This window comes from Pinus tabuliformis, chromosome J, assembly GCF_031772625.1.
Source record: "Pinus tabuliformis cultivar Carrire ecotype Pingquan chromosome J, CPIR1, whole genome shotgun sequence".
Taxonomy (NCBI): Eukaryota; Viridiplantae; Streptophyta; class Pinopsida; order Pinales; family Pinaceae; genus Pinus; species Pinus tabuliformis.
The window spans coordinates 558,643,415-558,666,843 of record NC_142295.1 but is presented as its reverse complement, the minus strand read 5'-3'; positions in this window follow the sequence as shown (position 1 = coordinate 558,666,843).

Genomic DNA, 23,429 nt, shown 5'->3' with positions numbered 1-23,429 from the left:
TGGCTAGCAAGATGTTAGACTAGAAAGACTCTCCCTATGAATCGAATGAGCAGCATGGTGTTGGGCTCTCTTCTGATTTGGTAGATACATTGAGAAGCTTGAAGAAAGAAATAAGGAGTTGTAAGGTGGACAATGAAAAAATCACGCATGCACAAGAGAAACAAGCAGAGTTAATGCAATACTGCTTCAGAGTTTGTCAAAATTGTAGTGACAAGGACCACTTTGGATCAACCATGAGAAGGAGGAAAAAACTAATGGGGCATATGGCAATAGGTCTTATGGTGGTCATAGGTCATACAAATATGACATGATCAAAGATGGCAGGTTGTTGGACACTTCGGATAGGAGAGGTGATGGACACAGGTACTATTCTAGTTCTAGTTTGGACATGCATCATGATCGTCATCGTTATCATACTTATAGGAGGAGTGAAAGGGGATACTTTCCAGTTGAGTTTAATAAAGAAAAGTCTCATACCTTTGATGGAGAGATGAAGAAATCACAGGATGCAGAGGCATGGTTTCTTGGTATGAGGAAATTCTTCAGATTACATGACTATTCAGAAAACATAAAAGCAAATGTAGTCACTTTCAATCTCAAAGGTAAAGAAGATATTTGGTGGGAAGATGTGAAGAATGTTAAAGGTATACATGAGGAAGATTTGACTTGGAATAATTTTGAGAGGCTCTTCAATAAGAAGTATTTGTAAAAAAGATGCTTTGATGACAAAGCTAAGGAGTTCTATGAGTTGTGGATGGGTTCCATGACAGATGATGAGTATACTAGCAAGTTCTAGGAGTTGTTGAGATCTATGCCCTACCTCAAGGAGGAGAAGGCCAAGGTTCAGAGATCCATCAGTGGACTACCAGTAGCATACAAAGACCATATTGATTTCGATGAGCCTAGATCACTGGAGGAGGTCATCCGAAAGTTGAAACATTGTTATGAGCAGTTGAAGCGTAAAGTTGAGCCTAAGCATGACTTGAAAGGAAATGAGAAATCTAAAGGAAAATGACCACCAAAGCGAGGAAAACCTCAGGATGCAAGTGAGAAACAAAATGTAGTTCCTTACAAGAGGTTCAATACAACTGAGAAAGGACATTGAGAGTAGTAGGCTAAAGGCAGTGGTAGGGAACCATTGCAGTGTTGGATATGTGGTGAGGATCATTGTAAGAGGGATTGTCCGCAGTATTAGAGTGGTGGTAGACCCCAAATATACAATTCTTAGGAGGTGCATACAATTGGTGATGTGGGACATAACATTCCTCATATCTATGTAGTTGTGGACAACAGACAAGAAAATCATCATACATCTATCATTGAGATGGATGGTAAGCTTTGTAATAAAGTTGTTTCTATTTTGATTGATCCCCAATAAAACTATAGTTATATTAATCCTGACTTGGTGGATAAGTTTCGTTTGATAAAATAAGTTCATGCATAATCTTGGTTGGTGTAGTTGTATATAGGTACAAACAAGAGAGTTCACCATTGGGTAAGAGCTTGTGCATTTGAGTTGAATGGTATGCCTACAGCAACACATTTGAATGTACTACTATTGGGATCATGTAGTATGCTTTTGGGTATGGATTGGTTGTACCTTCAGAGGACCAAAGTGGATTTCTTAGACAAGGCCATTGAGTGTGTGGATGATAGTGGGGAAAATAGAAATTTGCAAGGAAAGAATAAGCCTACATTAGTGAGGATAGTTACCGCTATGCAGGCTAAGCATAGTTGCAGAAAAGGTTGTGTGATGTTTGCAGTGCATATATCTAGTGACAAGGGAAAATATAATGAAGATGCCGAAATATTCAAGAGGTATCCTATATTGCAGCAGTATCAAGATGTGTTTCCATCAAATATTCTATTGTTACCTCCTCACAGGGAGGTATACTTTTCTATTGAGTTGGTGCCAGGGGCATCTCCAACATCAAAGGAACCTTACCGGATGAGCACACTTGAGTTGGTAGAGTTGAAATTGCATTTAAAGGAGATGCTTGAAAAGGGATACATTAGGCCAAGTGTATAACCTTGGGGTGCACCAGTGTTGTTCGTAAAGAAGAAAGATGGTACTCTAAGATTGTGCATTGATTACATGCAGACGAACAAGGTAAATATTAAGAACATGTACCCATTATCAAGGATTGATGATTTGACGTTTGATCAGTTGAAGGAAGTAGCAATGTTCGCTAAGATCAACTTGAGATTGGGATACCATCAGGTACGCATCAAGGAAGAGGATATCAGTTCAGGACCAAGTATGGGCATTATGAGTTTGTTGTAGTTCCATTCGGTTTGACTAATGCTCCAGCTACATTTATGTTTTTGATGAATAATGTGTTGCATCCTTATCTGGAAAAGTTTGTGATTGTATTCATTGATGACATACTGGTATATTCTAAAAATGAGGAAGAACATGTCGGGCATTTATCGACAATATTGAGATTCCTAAGAGAGCATTAGTTGTATGCTTAGAAAGTGCTTCTTCTTTCAAACATAGGTGCTTTACTTGGGACATGTCGTTTCCAAGGAAGGCATAGCAGTAGATCCAAAAAATATAAGGGCCATCATGGAGTGGGTAGCTCCTAAGAATGTGGATGAGGTGAGATCATTCATGGGAATGACAGGTTACTGTAGGAGGTTCATCAAGAACTTCTCATGCATTGCATATCCTATCACATTGTTTCCAAGGAAAGGTAAGAAGTTTAAAAGGACAAAATAATGTGCAGCTAGTTTTGACCAGCTCAAGTAGTTCTTGACACATGCACCGGTGTTAAATATTGCAAATCCGGACAAGGAGTTTGTAGTGTGTACAGATACTTGCAAGAGAGGACTTGGTGGAGTTCTCATGCAAGAATGATAGGTAGTGTACTATGAGTCACGGAAACTAAATGAGAATGAGAAGAACAATATGACGCGTGATCGTGACCTAACAGTGATCATACATGCATTGAAGATGTGGAAGCACTATCTTCTTGGCAGGACGTTTTTATTGATGAGTGATCACAGTGGGTTGAGGTATTTGTTTGACCAACCAAATCTAAATGCCAGGCAAACTAGGTGGTTGGCCACCCTTAGTGAGTTAGACTTCAAGATCAGATACATCAAAGGGAAGGAGAACTAGGTTGCAGATGCTCTTAGTAGGAAGGTACAAGTAAATTATATAGCAACTATGAGCTCTTATGGGACAAAGTTATAGGATAGGATCTTGCAAGCAGGACAGCGGGATGAGAAGTACATGGAGATCATGCACATGTTATATCAGAGTACAGGTACAGGTATAGGTTTAGGTACATGTGCAAGTACAGGTACATGCACAGGTGTGGGTACAGGTGATCAGAATGCAGACTATCATCTCACGACAGATGGTTTGGTGAGGTTCAAGGACATGATCCATGTACCAAATTCTTGTGACCTGAAGAAGCTTATCTTGAGGGAGTTTCACATTAAGCCATACTCGGGTCACCTAGGATATCATAAGGCATTCATGACAATGAAGAAGTTATACTATTGGCCGAATCTAACGAAGGAAGTGGTAGAGTTTGTGGCTAGATGTTTAGATTGACAGCAGGTAAAGGTAGAATGTAATAATCTAGGTGGTCTATTATAGCCTATAGCGATTCCAAAATGGAAATGGGAGTTCATTTCCATGGATTTCATTACAGGTCTTTCGAGGACAATGAGACAACATGATTCTATTAGGGTCGTGGTCGACAGGTTGAGCAAGATAGCTCACTTCATTCCAGTAAAGACTATATATTCAGCTAGTGAGGTAGCATAGGTTTTCATCATAGAGATAGTGAGATTACACGGTGTTCCCAAGAAAATTTTGTCAGACAGGGATGAAAAGTTCACTTCCAAGTTTTGGAAGGAGTTATTCATAGGTTTGGGTACATAATTGGCCTTCAATACAAATTATCATCAGCAGACAGATGGGCAGACAAAGAGGGTCAATAGGATCTTGGAGGATATGTTAAGGATGTATGTGATCCACCAACAGAGGATATGGGAGAAGTATCTTCCATTGGTTGAGTTCGCATACAACAATGGTTATCAAGATTCATTTAGGATGAGTCCTTTCGAGGCATTATATGGGCAGAGTTGTAATACTCCCATCAGCTGGAGAAATCCAATGAATGGGGTACTTATTGGATAGGATATGTTGGCAGACATGGAATAGGAAATGCAGTTTATAAGGAAGAATATAAAGGTAGCATAATATAGACATAAGAGTTATGTGGACCAACACATGTATTCAAGGAGTTTCAGGTTGGGGAGCATATGTACTTGTGCATCAAGCCCAAGAAGAGCTCTTTGAGGATTGGTTCATGTGCTGAGTTGGTGCCACGGTATTATGGGCCTTTTGAGATCCTTGAGAGGATTGGACCAATGGCCTATCAACTTGCACTTTCTAGGGATATTGAAAGTCCAAGATGTTTTCCATATTTTGTTGCTTAAGAGGTATATAAAGGATGTTGATCATGCTATTGATTGGTTTGTATTGCAAGTGGAGCAAGAAGGAGAGTTCCAGCCAAAGCCTCAGTGCATATTATAGTGGAAGCATCTCATCCTTAGGAACATATACATAGAGAAAGTTAAAGTGCAGTGGAAGCACTTTGGGCATGAAGAAGCCACATGGGAGATGGTGGATCAGATGTGGGCCTTGTATCCTTCATTGTTTGTCGGTTGAGGCAAATCAGTTTTGGTTGGATGTTTGGTATATGTTTGGTATATGTTTTGCTAGTGTTTTGGTATATGTATATATGTGGATGTAAATACTACCATGAGTTAAGTTATAAAGCTCAATAAGCAGTATGGTTGTTATCTTGTCATGTTGTCATGATGTTTTTCTTTTGAGCAGGTCTTTCATTGTAAATACTGCAACGAGCTAAGTTATAAAGATCCATGGGCAATATGTTATCTTTTCATCAGTTTTTCTGAGGTCTTGGTGTGGTTTAACACCGAGGACAATGTTCCCCAAAGGGGAGTGTTCTGTAACAGCCGTGGTGAAAATTCCATGTAATAAAAATTTAATAAAGGCAAAATAAGACCACGGTTAAGGGACACTTATTCCAAGACGAATTTTGGGCAAATATATCCTAGTGGTTATCACTGGATGTGTTTATGGCTAAGGAAATTGGAAAAGGCAAAGGCAAAGGCATTAAAAGGAAAAAAGGCAGTTTTGGCACATTTATTTATGAAAATAAAGGAAATTAGGAGAAAAGTAAGGTAAAAGGTCACAGGTTTCACATGAGGAAGAAAATGAAGGAAAATAATGGAAAATGAAGAAAATAGAGGCCTCATTAATCAAAAGGATTTTGAGGATCAGTTGGTAACCTTTTGTCAGTTCAAGTTTTGGAGCTCTCTCATTATTCTCTCTCTCTCACACTCTTGGTCACTTAGAGTTTTCTTGGAGCACTCTAGCATTGGATGAAGGAAGGAAAAGAAGGCAAAGGGAAGGGAAGGAAGGCACTAATCAAGGAAGGAAGAGTAGAATTAGGCAGCTTCAACAGGAATACTTGCAAGTAACATATTGCATGTGTGGTTTCCTAGTTGGTTTTGGCATGCATGGCTTTGCATGTTGATGTATGGTTCTCTTGTTGTCGATGGCATGGTTTTTTCGGGTTATGATAGTGATTTTCAGCCTAGCCTTGCCCTTTTTTAGATGCCATGGTATGTTGGGATGTTTGTCTCGGTTTTTAAGCTTTGGTTTTTTGGAATCCGATGCGGAGGTAGTCTCAAGGTCCATTCCCAAAGGCCTAGGAATCCCTTGATCGATTTTGGCAGGATACACGGTAAAGCCTAAGGGAGGAGTCTCGGTTTAGGGCCTAGTGATCTAGGTTTGGATTGCGGTAAAGCCTAAGATACTGGTCTCGTTTTAGGGCCTAGTGATCGAGGATTGGATTGTAGTAAAGCCTGAGAGATAAGGATAAAGAAAATTCCTCAAGAATAGTGATGCATTACGGATGGAATTCCAAGTTTGGTTCGGTTTTATGATTGGAGCACTGATTTTGGTATGATCACGGTTTGGTGAGGGTGGAGGTGGTTTAACCTCTGGATTCCCTTGGTTTTTTTTGGATTGGCTTATCCATGAGATCCCACATTCATGCTTGGAATATGGCACGGGGGTGACTGGATGAAAGAAAGATTTGGTTCAGCCATGTCTATGGTTGGGTGGTATGTGGAAGTCCCGAACCTAGTCGGATTTGCCTATGATTAATGAAAGCTAATTTCTCTTGATTTTTCACTTGTTTATATGTGGATTTAATGGTTGTTATATCTCTATTATTTACATGGTTTTATGCTGGTTATAATCATGGTTAATTGACTGGTTCATGTCATGGTTATCTCATGTATTTACTTGTAATTTTTAAATTGATGGATGAAATACCTAATTGATGTTTTAATAGCTCAATGGCAAAGGTGGTGATCCTTCTTGTCATGTTTCATAAGAGTTTTCAGTCATTCATGCTATGTCTTGTATCCTAGACCTATAGGTTGCATTGATGCCAAGTGTTTGAAAAAATGTCAGTCTCGGTTGGGGATGGTTAGGCCTAGTCCTGAGGTTTATTTTTGGTTTAGTAATCTTGTCATCATGTGTTTGATGGATTCTCAAAGTTATAACAAGTTTTGGGAAGTGGCTTAAATTCTGGGCTAGAAAAGTCCCTTGAATTCCTCTGATGAAGGCACAGGTCTTCTGGGAAAAGTCCCTAGACACTAGCTTGCAAGCCTGTGAGAGCATCCATAGGTCCCTGGACACTGGCATGCCTATAGGATGAGAGCATCCAGAGTTCAAGATGTGTAAATTATCAGTGGGACCTAGGGGCAAGATGTCTGAGTGGCTGAGATGTCTCTTGGGGGTGTTGTTACTGATGTGGAAGGTATGGTTGAAGTGTTCCGTCGATTCCATTTCCTTAAGGTCACCAAGGTGGTTGAATCATATCATAGTGGCCTCTCACGTCGTATGTTTACCTTGGCTGGCCGGTTACTTGGGTAGATGTGGGAGGAAGGTGGTTACACAAGACTCTTAACTATTCCTCCAACTACATAAAATTAAAATATGTTGGGCCAACTTCTCACTTTTAACTTTTGGAAAATGAAACCAAAAAAAAAATGTATCAAAAAAAAAATATCACCTAAAAAGTAGAGACGAGAAAATTCTCTGTCGATGGCCATTATCAAACAATAAATAAACTTAGGAGAAAACCTTGTAATGTATAAAAGAAAAGATATGGGTTAATATTAGTAAGAAACAAAAGTAACCCTAGAAGCTACCAAGTTATAATTACCTTAAATCCCATTCCAATATGGACTAAAATAGTTCAACATGTTTTTATTAAAAAAATTGGATATTGGGAAGAATAAAAAAAAGGGTCAAAATTATTGCAAAGTTACCTTCTAAAAATATTAACAAGATTTAGATCTGAACATTTGATGGATAGTCCATACAACTTAGTTACTCCATCCTTATTGGAAAAATTTACCATGAATCAATTACATACTGAAAAAAACATCGTGGAAACAGAGTGTACAGAGAAAGTCGCTCTCAATATGCCATAGGGTAACAAATGAACCATATCAGTGTCAGGATAGAGTTTTACTTCACAGTAAAACCCTAAAATTGATCTCATATTTCAATTACATTGGAGCATATCAACATCATCAAGGTGTTAGTTAAAATGTACTAACATGGAGTTCTCGAAGATCGAAATGTTCAAGTTAGAGGTACTAAATGTGTAGACCCCGATAGATTACACACATACACCTATGGAAGCCTCTAGAAGGGTGGATAATTGATCTGAATGGAAAGTGACATCCACCCATGATATTCATCCACCCATGGTATTGTAAGTGGAATCCACCCGTGGTATTTATCCACTCATGGAATTTACCCATGGTATATTAAGTGGCATCCACCCATGGTATTCATTCACCCATAGTATTTTCCCATGGTATTGTAAGTGGTATCCACCCTTAGTATTCATCCTCCCATGGTATTTATCCACTCATGGAATTTACCCATGGTATTGTAAGTGACATCCACCCATGGTATTTACCCACCCATATAATTTACCTGTGGCATTGTAACCAAAAAAGGCTATAAGTAACAAGTCGCATTTTGTAAAAGGATAGATTGTCCACCACAATGTAGCTTTTATACTTATTCTCTATTTAATAAAAAGGTTTTTTGTGGTTTTTTTTATTGTTTGTTCTCTTATTTTCTTTTTTTATTTCATTTTTTTGAGACCTTGGGGTCCTCCCCCCAAGATTAGGATCAGTGGTATCAGATTCAGGTTACAACTCCATAGGAAAGAGTGTTTGAAGCATATTTCAGTTTCAAAATTTTGCAGCAAACTTCATGCAAGTTCTACGACCTCCACAGAGCATTATAGAAGGTGAAAAATAACTCATTTGAAATTATTTTCCTTAATTTCAAATGGGGTTTTAACGAAATTTGATTTTGTTTCTTGGATTGAGAGATATGAGCAATTGAATTTACACATGTCTGGAATATTGCTTAGCCGCATGTACCACGAGTTTCTGGAATCATTTTCTCACTCCATAGGTCATGAAATTTCAAGTATCTTATATCAATTGAAATATCTCTTCAATACCTCAAATGGGTCTTTGACAGAATTTGATTTCATTACCTGTAGCAAAAGTTATCAGCAAAGTCGTAGCAAGAGGTCTATAATGTGAAAGAATCCTTTACAACATCTTATTGGGTAGGAGCATCTATAGCACCCATGGCCACTTTTGTTACAATTTTGCAACACATTTATAGTTCTGGTACATCTCTGGTGTGGCCTAGTTTTGTACCCCACCCAGATTCCATGATTTTTTATATTTATAGCAGCATTCAAAGTGGGTTCCCTTTGGAGACATGCCCTCCCACGCCTCTTTAGTAGGCACCTGCTTCACATTCATCAATTTCAGCATAGCAGCATCCGACTTGGGTTCTTTGGAGATGTGTCCTCCCACCCTAGGCTATGTAGGCACCTGCAACTTCATTAACAGTCAACATCAAGGTTATGGGTCAACTGCACAAAACCCTTATCATCAAAGTCCATTTGCTAGGTCGCACATTGTTAGTATCACGATTGGTCACAAGCATTACATGGTATCTCTATCTTCGAATCTTCATTTTTCATGGTTATGGGTCATACACAAGCCCATGCTTCATTGAAGTCCATTTTATAGGCCACTATTAGTATCACAGTTGGTCGCAAGAATTACATGGTATCTCTATCCTCGAACCTTCATTCATCATGGTTATGGGTTAACCACAAAAAACCCTTCTCTTTAGTGGCTTTTCATATTCAACAAAGGCTTTTGAGGAGGGAACTTCACGCAATGGACCATTGCTTCTTAAGGAGGGAGGAATGATCCGAATGGAAAATTGCATCCACCCATGGTATTCATCCATCCATGGTATTTATCCACCCATGGAATTTACTAATTGTATTGTAAGTGGCATCCACCCATAGTATTTTCCCATGGTATTGTAAGTGGCATCCACCCTTGGTATTCATCTTCCCATGGAATTTATCCACTCATGGAATTTACCCGTGGTACTGTAAGTAACATCCGCTCATGGTATTCATTCACCCATTCTATTTACCCACCCATGGAATTTACCTGTGGTATTGTAACAAAAAAAGGCTATAAGTAACAAGTCACATTTTGTAAAAGGACAGATTGTCCACCACAATGTAGCTTTTACAGTTATTCTCTATTTTAATAAAAAGTTTCTTTGTGGTTTTTTTTATTGTGTGTTCTCTTCTTTTCTTTTTGCATTTCATTTTCTTTAGATCTTGGGGGCCTCCCACCAAGATCTGTATCAATAATATAACAACAAATGCAAAACAATAAAATGTTATCGCCAATGATACATTGATCCAGAGTTTAAATAAAACCACATTTGATAGTCTAACCAAGAAACATGATAATGTAATGACTCATTGGAATCAGCCATATGCAAAGTGTGAACGATGAATTAAAACAATAGCAAACCCACATTCAATAATCGTATCAAAATTTACAATGTTATAAATGTTTGGCAGAATAATCTTTATGCAAGGTAATGTGAGGGTGTTTCCATGCCATATATATATATATATATATATATATATATATATATATATATATATATATATATATATATTATATATGTATGTATATATAATGATATATAATGATATATATATATAGATATATATATATATCATTATATATCATTATATATACATACATATATAATATAGATATATATATATATATATATATATATATATATATATATATATATATATATATATATATATATGTGAGAACCTTCAAAAGGTGGACAAATACATTTGGAGTTGGGAATGATGATATTATCCATCAAATCTTTTAAAAGGTCACGATTTAATTACATCTTATAGTGGTAAGGAAAAAATATTTTCCACTCAATTCTTTGGTAAAGAAAGTCATGGAACATGATGAGAAATACAAAGATGGCTAAGGAACCTAATGTTTTTATTACTATGAATTTAATTTTATTTAATAAGATAAACCAATACAATTCATATAGATGTAAATATAGATAAAATGACATTAAGTCTAATAAATAGATGAATGCATTTAAAAAAAAATGTTGTCAATGAGGTGCATTACACTTGTATATCTCCTAAAAGTTGATTGTGGCATTTCCACATTTTCTAGTATATTTTATGCATCCTCAACTTCTTTTTTAGAAGTTTTTTCCTACTTCCATTTTTCTGTAGATTGCCTAGGTTTTTTATTTAATTTTCTTATTTTGTGGTATTTGTTCCTATTTCAATGCAACTTGTACTATGTATGATTTTAAAAGAGGAGATTTAACAAATTCTATATCTATGCTAATTATGATTTTGTGTGTAGTAGGATCACACGATATGTATCCTTAACTCTATCACTGTAATGAAAAAAGATATACTTCTTCAATTTGGGGTCTAACCTAGAATGTTGATATTTAAAACTAAGAGCATAAGCATCACAACAACAAAAATTCAGATTTGACTAATCCCAAACATGACTTGTCCCTACCTCTTTAGGAATCTTATAGCTATATCAAATGATGGTGACTAATTTACCAGGCAGAAATTTGTAACATCAACTTCTTCCCACAACTCTTACTACAACTTCACATTAATGATAATTCACCTTGCTCTATCTAGAAGATTCATGTTCATGCATTCAGCCACACCATTTTGTTGAGCGTAAATTGTGGTTTTATACCTTTTGATCCTAGATTCCTTGCAATAAGCTCTAAATTTGAAAGATATAGACCTACCCCATTATTTGTCCTTAAACACTTGATTTACTTTCCTATTCTCTTTTCTACCAAAACTCTAAATATGTTTAAATGCATTGAAAACATCAACTTTTCTTTTTAGAATATAGACCCACACATTTCTAGAATAATCATCTGTAAGTGTCAAAAAGTATGATGATCTTCCAAAACAAAATATAGAGGACGGCCCCCAAACATATGGATGAATATAATCTAGAATATCCTTACTTGTATGACTACTTGTTTTAAATTTCTATCTACACTCTTTACCATAAACACAATAATTTTAGAAATTCAAATTTAAAGATTTTATATCTAGAAGCAATTTGCAATTTATCAATACCTTTGGCCTTTTCTCGCTCATATGGCTAGTTGTTGAAGCCATAGACAAGTGTATTCATTTGCTACCTCAAATACTATTGTTGCTTCATTTATTTCAATACTCCCTTCTAGCTTGTAAAGGTTCATAATCTTTGTAGGACTCATTACCACCAATATGCCTTTGGACACATTAAGTGCACCACCTTGACTTGTAATTTTTTAGCCTATATAGTAAAAAATTCCCAAAATTAAATTCATTTTGATTTCCAGTACACGACTTTCCTTTTTCAACGTCCTTAGAATACCATCTAACATTTTTATCTTAATTCTATCAATTCCAACAATCTTACTAGAAACAATGTTTCCCATAAGAATAATACCACCATTAGTAGTTTGGTAAGAAGAAAACTAACTCCAATGTGGACACATGTGATGTGAGGCACTAAAATCTAATAAGCATTTCTCGTGATATTTTGGGATATGAAAAATAGATAATGTTTCATCAACTATATCTAAATTTGTCTCAACCAAATTTTCTTCTTTGGTGGAGTCATCCCTAGATGCTCGCCTCTTCCACCAATCTTTCTTGATATGCCTTGATTTATTGTACTATCAACATTTTTTCTTACCCTTTTTTGTAATGTACCTTTTTCTAGGAATTCAGAACAAATATTAACTCAATTGTCCAATCATTCCCATAGGCTAAAAAAATTTAAAAAGTAATGATGAAATATTAGGGACTTAATTAAGTAAATAGTGACTAAGGAAAAATAATATTATAAGTCAAGGACCCATGGTATTTGGATGACCCATGGTATTCGGATAGCCATCTCAACAAAAGCAAAAGGAGGAGCTCATTTAGGGGGTCATTGTATATTTGGTGAATTATTTTTCTTGGGCTCTTGGAGATTTAGTGAGGGTTTGTAACCCATAGTCTAGATCTTCTTCAGGGGTGAAACTATCCTCCCTAGGGATCAAAACTAGTTTCAGTGGTGAAACATCCACCCTAGCTAGTCAAGAGGGAGAACCACTTCAGGTTCTCATTGTTGCTTAACAAGGAAGGAAATCTAGAAGTAGGCAGGATTATTCCTGTATTTCCAAAAGCCAAATATTGGAGCCAGTCAAATTGTGCCAGCACAACTACAACCATTGTTGAGTGTGGAGGATTTTCCAAAGTGGCTGAATTGTTCTCTTTTCTAGGTTTCCAAATCTAAAGTAATGTAAATTCTCCTCAATTTATTTAATAAAATTGGTTGGAATTTTGGTGTGGTATTTCCTTTAAAAAAAATTGGATTACTGGCTCTCCCACTTTTTTTATTGTAATTTCTTTAAATTTTCGACAAATTGTTTATGGAAATTTTCTGAAGAAATTTGGGATAGAAAAATTTCTCAAAAAATATACTAAAATTAAAAGGGTATATTACATTTTTTCCTTTTGACAAAGATCCTATTGTACCTCTCAAATTCTCCTCTTTCTATGTGAATAAACCTTTATCCAACATTGCATCTAGTGTGGAAGTTTCTATACTAGATTTCCTCCACGCCTCTCCAAACAACAAGAATCGCACGACAGAATCACAATCAAGATTGTTAGTTATTCTAAAGCTAATAGAACTAACTAAGTGGTCCCAAGATTCAGGAATTGAACACAATAATGTGAGTGTCTTGTCTTCATCTTCAGTTTTTACACACATACTAGATAATTGGTACACAAGAACATTGAAAATATTCAAATGATCAACAATTTTTGTATCTTCTTTCGTTTATAAATTGTACAATTTCCTCTTCAAATATATGTAATTTGTCAAGGATTTTTTCATGTAAAGGCTCTCCATTCTACTCCATAACCTTGTTGTTGCTTCCTCTCCAACAATATTGAAAAGACCACCATCTTCAAAACACAATAGAATGGTGTTGAGAACTCATATCCTAGTCTTCCTAGTTCTTCTCGACCATACTCGCATGTTCTCTTTTTTTCCTGCCAATTCTTTGTGCAATCCTTGTTGAACCAATATACAATGCATCTTGAGTTTCCACAACTCGAAGTTATCCTTCCCAGTGAACTTATTCACCTCGAATTTTGCATTAGAAACCTTTTCCATTTGATGTTGTTAAACAAATACCGAACTTTAATATAGTTGCTACAAAAAAGAAGATAACTGTGTTATCACTTGTTGAAAAAATGTGGGCCCACAAAATCATATAAATTTGCAACACAAATGAGTTGCAAAGAAATAATGAAAATATATAAAAGTAAATAAATTCAACGAGATATGAATTTACATTAAAAGCTTGACAATATGCAAACAAAACATACATGGCGTAAGGTATTGATATTCTTATTGTTTAGATTTAAAGATTACAATATTCACATAACAAATGTTGAAAAAAAATCTTATGCCCATTAGGGCTATACAAACATATCATGTGTTGAAGATAATGTAAAATTTTATCATAAAATTTCTATGGATATTGTATATATATATTATTTGTTTTTCAAATAAGTGAAATAATATTTATTTGTTTTCAAAAGAAGTAAAAGATGATAATGTGACTATTAAAAAACCGTTATACAATTTATCAAAATACTTTTGACTACCAATCAAACTTTTGAATACAACTACATGAGATTTATGTAAGTAATATTTTTATATTATTTGAAATAGAAAATGAGCAAGTGACTTACCTTTTCGCTTTTTGATCCTGATAGACCATACAATATTCTTTTGAGCACATCCATAACTTTGAAAGCACCTATTAAATTTTCCTTTTTTTAAAGTTAAATTTTTGTATTGCTTGCAAACATGGGTTACGATTTAGAATTGGAACAGTCTGTGATTAGACATTTCCAACCAAATGGAAAAATATAAACTTTTCAGAATTTCCTTTATCCAAAATATAACATGTTAACTAAATATAGAAAATTAAACACAGTGACTGGACCTCGATGGTCTTAGAAAACTAAGACTTACAAAAATAAGACATGAAACTTAAGGGAATATGACATAAAATATTCAAGAGGTAGGATGAGAGTCAGTGGCCTCTACTTGGATGGACTCATTGCTGCCACCGGGAGAGTAGCCTGTCTGGAGGAATGCCCAATTGTCTTTCATTTTTTTCCAGTGCTCTGCCCATGGAAGCCAGTTGTTGTTGCATGTGGTCTAGGGAAAGTAACATGTCATCTCTGGTAGTGTTTCAGTCCATGAATTCCCTACCAAGAAGAAGTTTTAAATGCCATTATATGTCCACTATATACATGTACCAGATATATCTACCTTGAGTGTCACTTGCATTAGGTACCCATTGTTCCATGTCAGCTAACACTTCAGAATCAGTGAGAGTACATCATTGATCAACCAGTGTTTGTTTCTCCTAGGTAATTTTATCTTGTATTGATTGTGAGGTTAGTTCTTGGTACTTGGCTATAGATATTTCAAAACACAGTTGATCCCAAGTTCACGGACGATCATAATAATACGCTGAACTGGATGGACTCGTTCTTATTGACATAGCATGTTTTCCTTTTGAATTTGAGGATTGACATTTCTATTTAAACGAGAGTAGGAGGTCCATAGTCAAGAATAAGTTGGTCCCTAAGGAAAGGATCTAGTATGATAGATGTAGAGGATTAGGAGGTGGGAAACCCCTTTGTGAAAATGGGTTCCCGGGGCAACAATGGGTATCTAGCTCCCTAGTGAGGTGAGAGTGTGATCCTGGCAATAGAAGAGATCAAAATGAAACATCTCATAATGAAACCTGAGAGTAAAATAAAAACTAGAGCTAGGGGTGAACCATAAACCCAGGAGGAAAGTCCAAAGGCTAGTGTTGTAAACTTGTTGGCAATGTAGATGAAGAGAAAGAAGAATGACTTGACCTATGTGGTTGTTTCCTTTCACACTTGAGTGTCTCTATTTGAGGGGCCAACCAAGAGTGGTTAAGGATCCAAGGATTCGTGAGAAGGACCAATAGATCTAGCCTACGAGCGTCAATTCACCATTTACGAAGAGGCAAGTCTTGGCTTTCCTCCCATCGGTCGGACATACCACCATAATCCTAAAATTTTGCTACCTGGAGTGGAAATCTTGACGCTGACGAGAAGTCGAGTCTAAAAGGCCAAGATGATGGAGCAGAGCAATCCACAGTCTCACCATGAACCAAGACATAATGAAGGCTTGAAATATGGTCCTCTAAAGCTAAAGCAATTTTGGGAAACAAAAGTCCATTAATGCACCTAGATGACATGACCTATTGTTCGAGCGAGCATTGCTACATAATGGTTGTTTAAATGGTCAAGTGTAATAGAGCTGACATTGTGGAGGAAATTTAGAGAAGCTATCGAAATAGGAAAACACCCTAACAACCTTAACCGCAATGATGGTTGGAAATAAATGATAATTAGATTCCCACCCTAACCTCTGATTCCACCTTCTCCTAGCTGCTCCCTACCCTCTTATCGCTAAATGTGGCCTTTCAATGTTTTCCTTATAGGGTATATATTTACCAACCCTAAATCTTTTTATTAAAATATTTTAATAAAAAATTAAAAAAATTAAAAAAATTACAAGTTAATAAAAAATAAAAAAATAAATAATTATAATTATTTTCAAATGAATTTAATTTTAATTAAAACTTTAGTTCAATTTAATTTTAATCATTACATTCGATTTTAAATTTTAATTTTAAAATTTAATTAATTATAATTAATAATGAAAGAATAAGTTTATAAGCATTTATACTGTGTAAAATCATTAACAAATATTAGTAATTAATTATTATTAATTAAAATTAAAAATTTTATAATTTTCAATTTAATTCTACCGAACAAAATTTTAAAAAATAATAATAATTTTAAAACATTAAATTCAATTTTTAATTTCAAATTTTCAAAATTAACAAAAATTAATTAATAATGAAAAGAAATAATAAGTTTGGTTCATAATCATTAATAAATCATAGTTATTAATTAATATTTCATTTCAATCATTCATTATAAAAATAAATATAATTTAAAGAACCTATTAAATACTATTATTAAACATTAGTTACTACAATCAATTATTAAACATCATGAATTATCAATAAACAAAAAGTTATTTATTAACAATTAATTTGTGAATTAGCTTGCATAAAATTTTAAATAATTTTTAATTATTAATAATCTTTAAAAGAAAACTAGATATTAAAATTAAAACTAAAACTAAAACTAAATTATTATAAGTTAAAAATTAAAACCAAAACTGAATTAAATCATTATCAATCGACTCACGCTCCTTCCTTCAGAACTTGTTGGCTTCCATTCATTCTCATCCTAACTCTCACCTTTATTTATTGGCGCTATTGAGTTCTAGCTTATTCACTCATGGATCTATCCTGAGGATGAACGACAGAGGATGGTTCGAAATATCGATTCCAAATATATGAATGTGATGACTCCGAAAGATAAAACCACACAAAATATAAATCACAGAAGCCTCAAATCAATAATTTTGGAGGTTTCTTGCATGCGGTGATGACTTTGACATTTTGCATGGATAATCAAACGCATAGGGGGCGTGCTTCCACATCCCTGAGCATGTCTCTCGGTTGGTCAGTGGTAGCCTGCCCAACCCCCTTGCTTGATAGACACCTCATTCAAGGAATCACCTATTGAATGTTAACCAACATAATTTCTTCCAATTAGCCAGGACCAATTACCTAGGGAGGCCTTTTGAGGAAAGGCAAGCTAGTATGCAAACTCATTGTCATCCATGTGACTCAAACTTTAATAATAGAGGATAAACCCATAAAATTCCATCTAGATTGGATGGTAATACTTATAGATTGGCCACTATATCAACTTGGACAGGAAACCACAAACAAGAAGAAATGGTTAGAACTTATAAATACATGCTTGGGAGACTAAGAAATGTGATTGGAAATTAAACATAGAACTTCTCCAAACACCAACTCAAATCCTAGGAATGAATCATGATATTTTTATTTGATTGTTCATTGGAGAATGGATCTTCTAGCTTGAGGTATGAACTAAGTTAAATTCTCATTACTCATTCAAGAAGTTCAAGCCTTCCATTCCTTTCACTAGCAATGTTGATAGGAACTAATAGTATACTGACATGGCAATATTTTTTCCTATGCTAGAAAACCTTTAACCAACATAATTATTTCTGACATACTGAAAAGCTTTTAAAAATAGTTTTAGGCGAATAAAAACCAAATCTTGAAATCTTACAAGCCATGGTTTTAGTGAGATAGTGTATATCAGATATTCCTTGATCCGTAAACTATCGTGGATATTCCATTAGACAATTTGTCACAATAGATCTAATAAAATTATATTTAAAATCTGAAATTCTACACTATTACAATTTTATTAGATTTCTAGATTTGTAGATTTATTGTTAAACATGCATGCATGTGAATTTAAAATTATGTAGAAAATAGAGAAAAACGAAATAAAATCTCACACACACACACACATTTTACACACGATATGACCTAGGAAACCCTTTCGGGAGAAAAATCTAGCAAGAAATTGAGGTTGCTCTACTCTCTTTTGCTGAATGGAAATATGGTTGCGAGCACAAAGAAGTATGGCTTGTGGCCTGTGGGATGCTACAGTACATGAATCCTCTCTGTGTGCTCTACCTCCTATCCCTCTTAGATATTTTTGCTCAGCAATGGAAAAATGCACTTGAAAGAATGGAACCCATTTTCCTCCTAGTGGCCCGGTTATAACACAACCTGATAACCTACTAGTGGTTAGGTTTGACTAACAAAACCCTTAACCATAGTTACAATATAGACTATTCTAGAGTCTTATACATCATAATCATGTGGATTGACCATTTTTTATGAATAATTTGGGTTTACATGGCATGCTTTTAAATTATGGTGGTGAAAACAAGAAGGTCAACCTCTTAGTGGTATAACTTTCACATACATATTATAATTGATATGATTCTTGTGCCATTGGAAAGGTCTCTATGTGTAGAATAGGAAAAAATGGTGTTGCACTAAATCCGTAAATTTTTTCCCCTAGAAAATGTCATTTGATTCCTCCAAATGCTCCCGGAAGGTTTCAAACCCCAATTTTCCAAACTAGGTCTTGCCGGTAAAAATGGTCCTGAGAGTTGCTTCTCTTGTAATATCTCCCTCATTCTTCCTTGTTTTCCATATGCAATTTCCAAAGGTGAAGGCAACAAATATCCAAAACCGGTTTCAAATGGGGACTTTGATATAGAAGTGTGGATTGATCTGTTGTAAGAATGTTGTATATATACCATATTTTCATCCTAGGTATTCAGATGCTTCTTGTTGTATCCCCTCAAAAGCTGCACCAAAGTCTTCTCGACTATTTATGTCCGCCCATATGTCTATGGATATAATTTTGTAGATATTTTCAACTTCGTGTCCATCTTCCCCCATGTTATACATAATATATGACTGTGGACAGAAGTGTCTTCCCTAGGAATGGTGGACTAACCTAGAACAATAAAAAGCAAAGGGCACAATGTCTTCCTTAATCAATTGAATGATGGGATTAGGCCTACTTGGAATCCATCATAAGCTTCATTCCTTCCTCGGCTTGTACGCTCCAATCCTAGCTCTGATTGTTGTAATTAGAACCTGCACAATAATAAAAAAGAGAAGCCAAAGATCTACAACATCTATGTAGCATAATCCAATCACTTCATTCCATAAATCAACATGGTATTGAAATACATGAAATCATAACATCATATATAGGAAAACAATCTACTCTTTGTATTAAGAGAAATGGAGAGAGTTACAACCAAAAATAGGAGTTGATCTTGTAGAAGAGCTCCCCAAGTTGACTTGTCATTTTCTTTCCAGAAAGTATGCCTCTATGTCACCCTAATGCATGGAATAATGACTCTCAAAGCAACAACATGAGGATCAAATCAATCTCCAAAATCCAACTCCTTGCCCATGGATGGTTGTAAATATATAGATGAGGGAGGTGGTTCATGAATTCTTATCCTTTGACCAATCTAGGCTTAAGATTCACTTGAGATGAGAGGATGAGATCAAGGGATAAGGGGTGAAAATTCCATGGTAGGATCAGATAGGATTTGAGACTCTTATCCAAGGTAAATGGTTGAAACAACCTCAGGAAGCTTTTGGAAGAGGAATCTTTCGGATTCTTTTTATTTTTCCCAAATTTCTAGAATCAACGCACCCCCAAGACAAAGAAACTTGTCGGTGATCAACGCAGGTGCAGAGAGGGTCAACCTATCAGTATACGCTAGTCCCTAAAGGGCCAGGGTGCATTGGGCCTTAAAATCTTGGAATCTTAGCAGTCAAGAGCAGAAACTCAAGGTTTTCAGCAACATGCTTAGGGATTTGTGTAGGGATGATGAAAATATGTTGAAGGATGTGAATTGGTCCCGTTTGAAGGCCTATTGACCAAATGCGAAAAAATGGCCTATAACATATTGTCCCCTAAAGCGTAAAGTTAGAAATGAAAACTAATGATTGAAGTGCTTTACCTTGTGAGGGGCCAGGATCAAGAACAACCATCAAGATCGTCATCTAGTATAATCCATTTACATCTTGATATATTTGTTGAGGGAGGCATACCCATTCTCAACACATAAGCTAACATTACATGTACAATGACCAGAAGACATGTCCACGGATGACTAATGGTGGACCCATGACTAGATAACTATATGTATGGTCATAGCCATCATACATTGTGATATTGTATTAATCCTGAAATTGCATCCTGGATGGATGAAACTAGATCTGGGATCTTCTATCTCATTCACACAACCAACCAATGTAAGATTCTAACCCTGTGAATTAATGATTTGAAGTCGAACATGGTAAACACCATTTGATTACCAACCAATAATTTAAGTCATTAACAGATGCAAGAGAAACCATTGATGATGTTAATGACTCTCAAGGTACTGTAGTACAATATGTATGGTGTGAATGAATGAGTTGATGTCGAAAACCACACAGAATCTTTCGGTCAAAGGCCAATGATGTAAACTTGTCATTGAGAGTGAGGAAACTTTCCATTGATGTACACAAGCACCAAGGTACCAAAGGGGTGTTTTTAAGTCAACTTCCTGGATAATTAGTTTATGTCGACAGGAAGTGACCCATCATAGGAGGGCCTTAATGTATCCCCCATCAAAAACACAAAACAAGTATGATGATTTAATACAAAATGATTAGAATGATGCTAATACAGAACTAGATCAAGAATGGAAGACATGGAATGAAGGCTTAAGAGTATTGTAGAAAGTATTCACTAAATGACTTCTCTTTAACACAATGACGAAACTGAAAAGAAGTTGGAAGCATTGACCCAAAACCAAAATGGAGGCTTTGAAATAGTATGATAAACCAAAAGAAAGCATATTTCCCAACCCAATAACCACAGAGATGAAGTTGAAGAGTGTCATGTTCAAGAGCAACTCGCTTCCATTAAAAAAGTGGAGTATCCCATTTTTCCAAATTACCCCAACCATTATTGGTCAATACCTCTTTATTTTTGACAAGTTGAGGACGATAACATATGCTTGATTTGTAGGTTCATCCTTTGGATGAATCCCTCTCAGAATATTTAATGAACCCAGAGAAGTAGAGGTTCGGCCCTGTCATGATCGATAAGTCCATCGTTATTTGACATTTTTACAAGTTCATGGAATGTGAAAGCTCGACATATTTTTCATGTTTAGAGAGTTTGAAAAAGAGGCGAAAAATAAAACTCCAAAGGTTCCTTTTTGTATATAGTCTCTTGAGTCCGAATAGGTAGAAAACAATACTTAAGAGAACCTCTTAGCCATGTTCGACTAAGGTATTCATTTTTCTTAAATATTCTATCTTAGTCTCAAAAAGGGTTCAACTTATACTGAGTAGACATCTTTTCATTTACTTTAACAAGTTCAAAAAGGCAACTGCTCAATAGTATTTTCATGTTTTAGGAATCTAAAGAGTTGAAAGAGGACTCCTCCTGGAGAAACAAGTGGTATAAAGGCTAGCAATTGGTTTTGATCATGATGGAACTTCTCAAAACACGTAGAGGTCAAGAGGTTGGCTAATAAGAGCACTCATCATAGTGGTTCCCCACGCAAGGGTAAAAATACAAGTGAAAGTGTAAGATCGACCAAGCAAAAGGTGACGATGGAATGAGAAAACCAAGGCTCATTTGGAAAAAAATAAGTTGTAAATCACAAGATATAGGATGAGAATGGTTTCATTTTTACACAAGCTTGAAACATGGGAAACTATGCTTGAGAATACTTGAAGATGGTTTCATTTTTTCACAAGCTTGAAACATGAGAAAAACTATGCTTGGAATTTGTTTCTTTTTTAGACAAGCTTGAAACATGAGAAAAACTATGCTTGGAATTGGTTTAATTTTTAGACAAACTTAAAAGGGAGAAAAATTATGCTTGAAATAAGTGGCATGCCCCCAACATAATGACTCAATTCGAGGTACATGCTCACCAAGCTTCATTTCATTCACCTAAGTAGACCACTGGTTACTAATAGGTGGATCGAATGAAAGTTCATTTACGATATCAAGTGAAAGACTCAACTAGGAATTTACAAGATCTAATCAAACTCAAATTGAAAGGGGAATTTGTTTCATTTTTAACAAGCTTTATACAGGAAAATAAAGTTTCTTATTGAACCTTGTTTCATTTTTTAATGAGCTTGAAACAAAAAAGGGACTCTACTCCGACACCTTGTTTCATTTTTTAACAAGCTTGACACAAGAAAATGAACTCTTCTCAAGGGACCTTAACCATGACCTACAAAAGGCCATGGCTTCCAAGAGGTTCTCATCAAATGGGAGAACAATTCTCTGGAAGGGATACATATCAAGTAATCCAATGGAAATATCGGGCTCTAATGCCCCCAGTAAATGATTCACTGCATCACCTACTGGATCTAGGTCGAAATAAGTTGAGCAGATAGTCAAAGGCTCATCTTCACTAATAGGTACGTGAATAAGATAGGTTTCCACATAATTAACATATGGTAGGGAAGATACCACTTGCATATTCGAAACGCTCAGGGAAGTAGGATGATTGGCATTCAAATCTAGACCAACAAATCAAGGTCAATCGATAGTCACAATCCTTCCATCATGCAAGAAGAACATCACTCTTTAGAATGTGGATACAACAACATTCATAGCATAAACATAGTCTCACCCTAGGAGAAAATTAATTTCCAAAGGGTCTATGAAAAACATAACCTGAATACATTTTATTTTTCCTCCCAAGGTAACAGGAAACTAAGGAAGGATCCCTAAGGGTTGACTAGTTCTTTTGTTAAAAGATAACAAATTCGGAGTGACGGACACAAGTTGTGGGGAACCCAAAGCTTGCTAAGTAGTGGAGGATAGAATACTAATATAATATCCCTCATATATAACAATGTGATGGATGTTCTTATCATAAGCCTTTACCATGATTTTAAAAGGCATGTAAGAAAGGAGACAAGGTTCTGTCAATCGACTCCAATCAAAAGCAATTGTTTGCTTCCTTGGAGGGGATTTCATGGGAATGGGGAAAATTCCCCCTCGTCCGGTATAATCAAAAGAAACAAGAAGAACTTGAGTGGTATGATCGTCACTCTCTACGGAAAAATTACGATTGAATGAAGGTGGAATTAGTTCAGTCATTTTCTCAACCAATGGTTGGTCGGGAACAGTCTCATGGGATTTACATTTAGAGAGAGTGGGATTGATTAGATTTGTATTCTAATCAATCACTTCACCAACTAGTGGAGGATTGGGAGA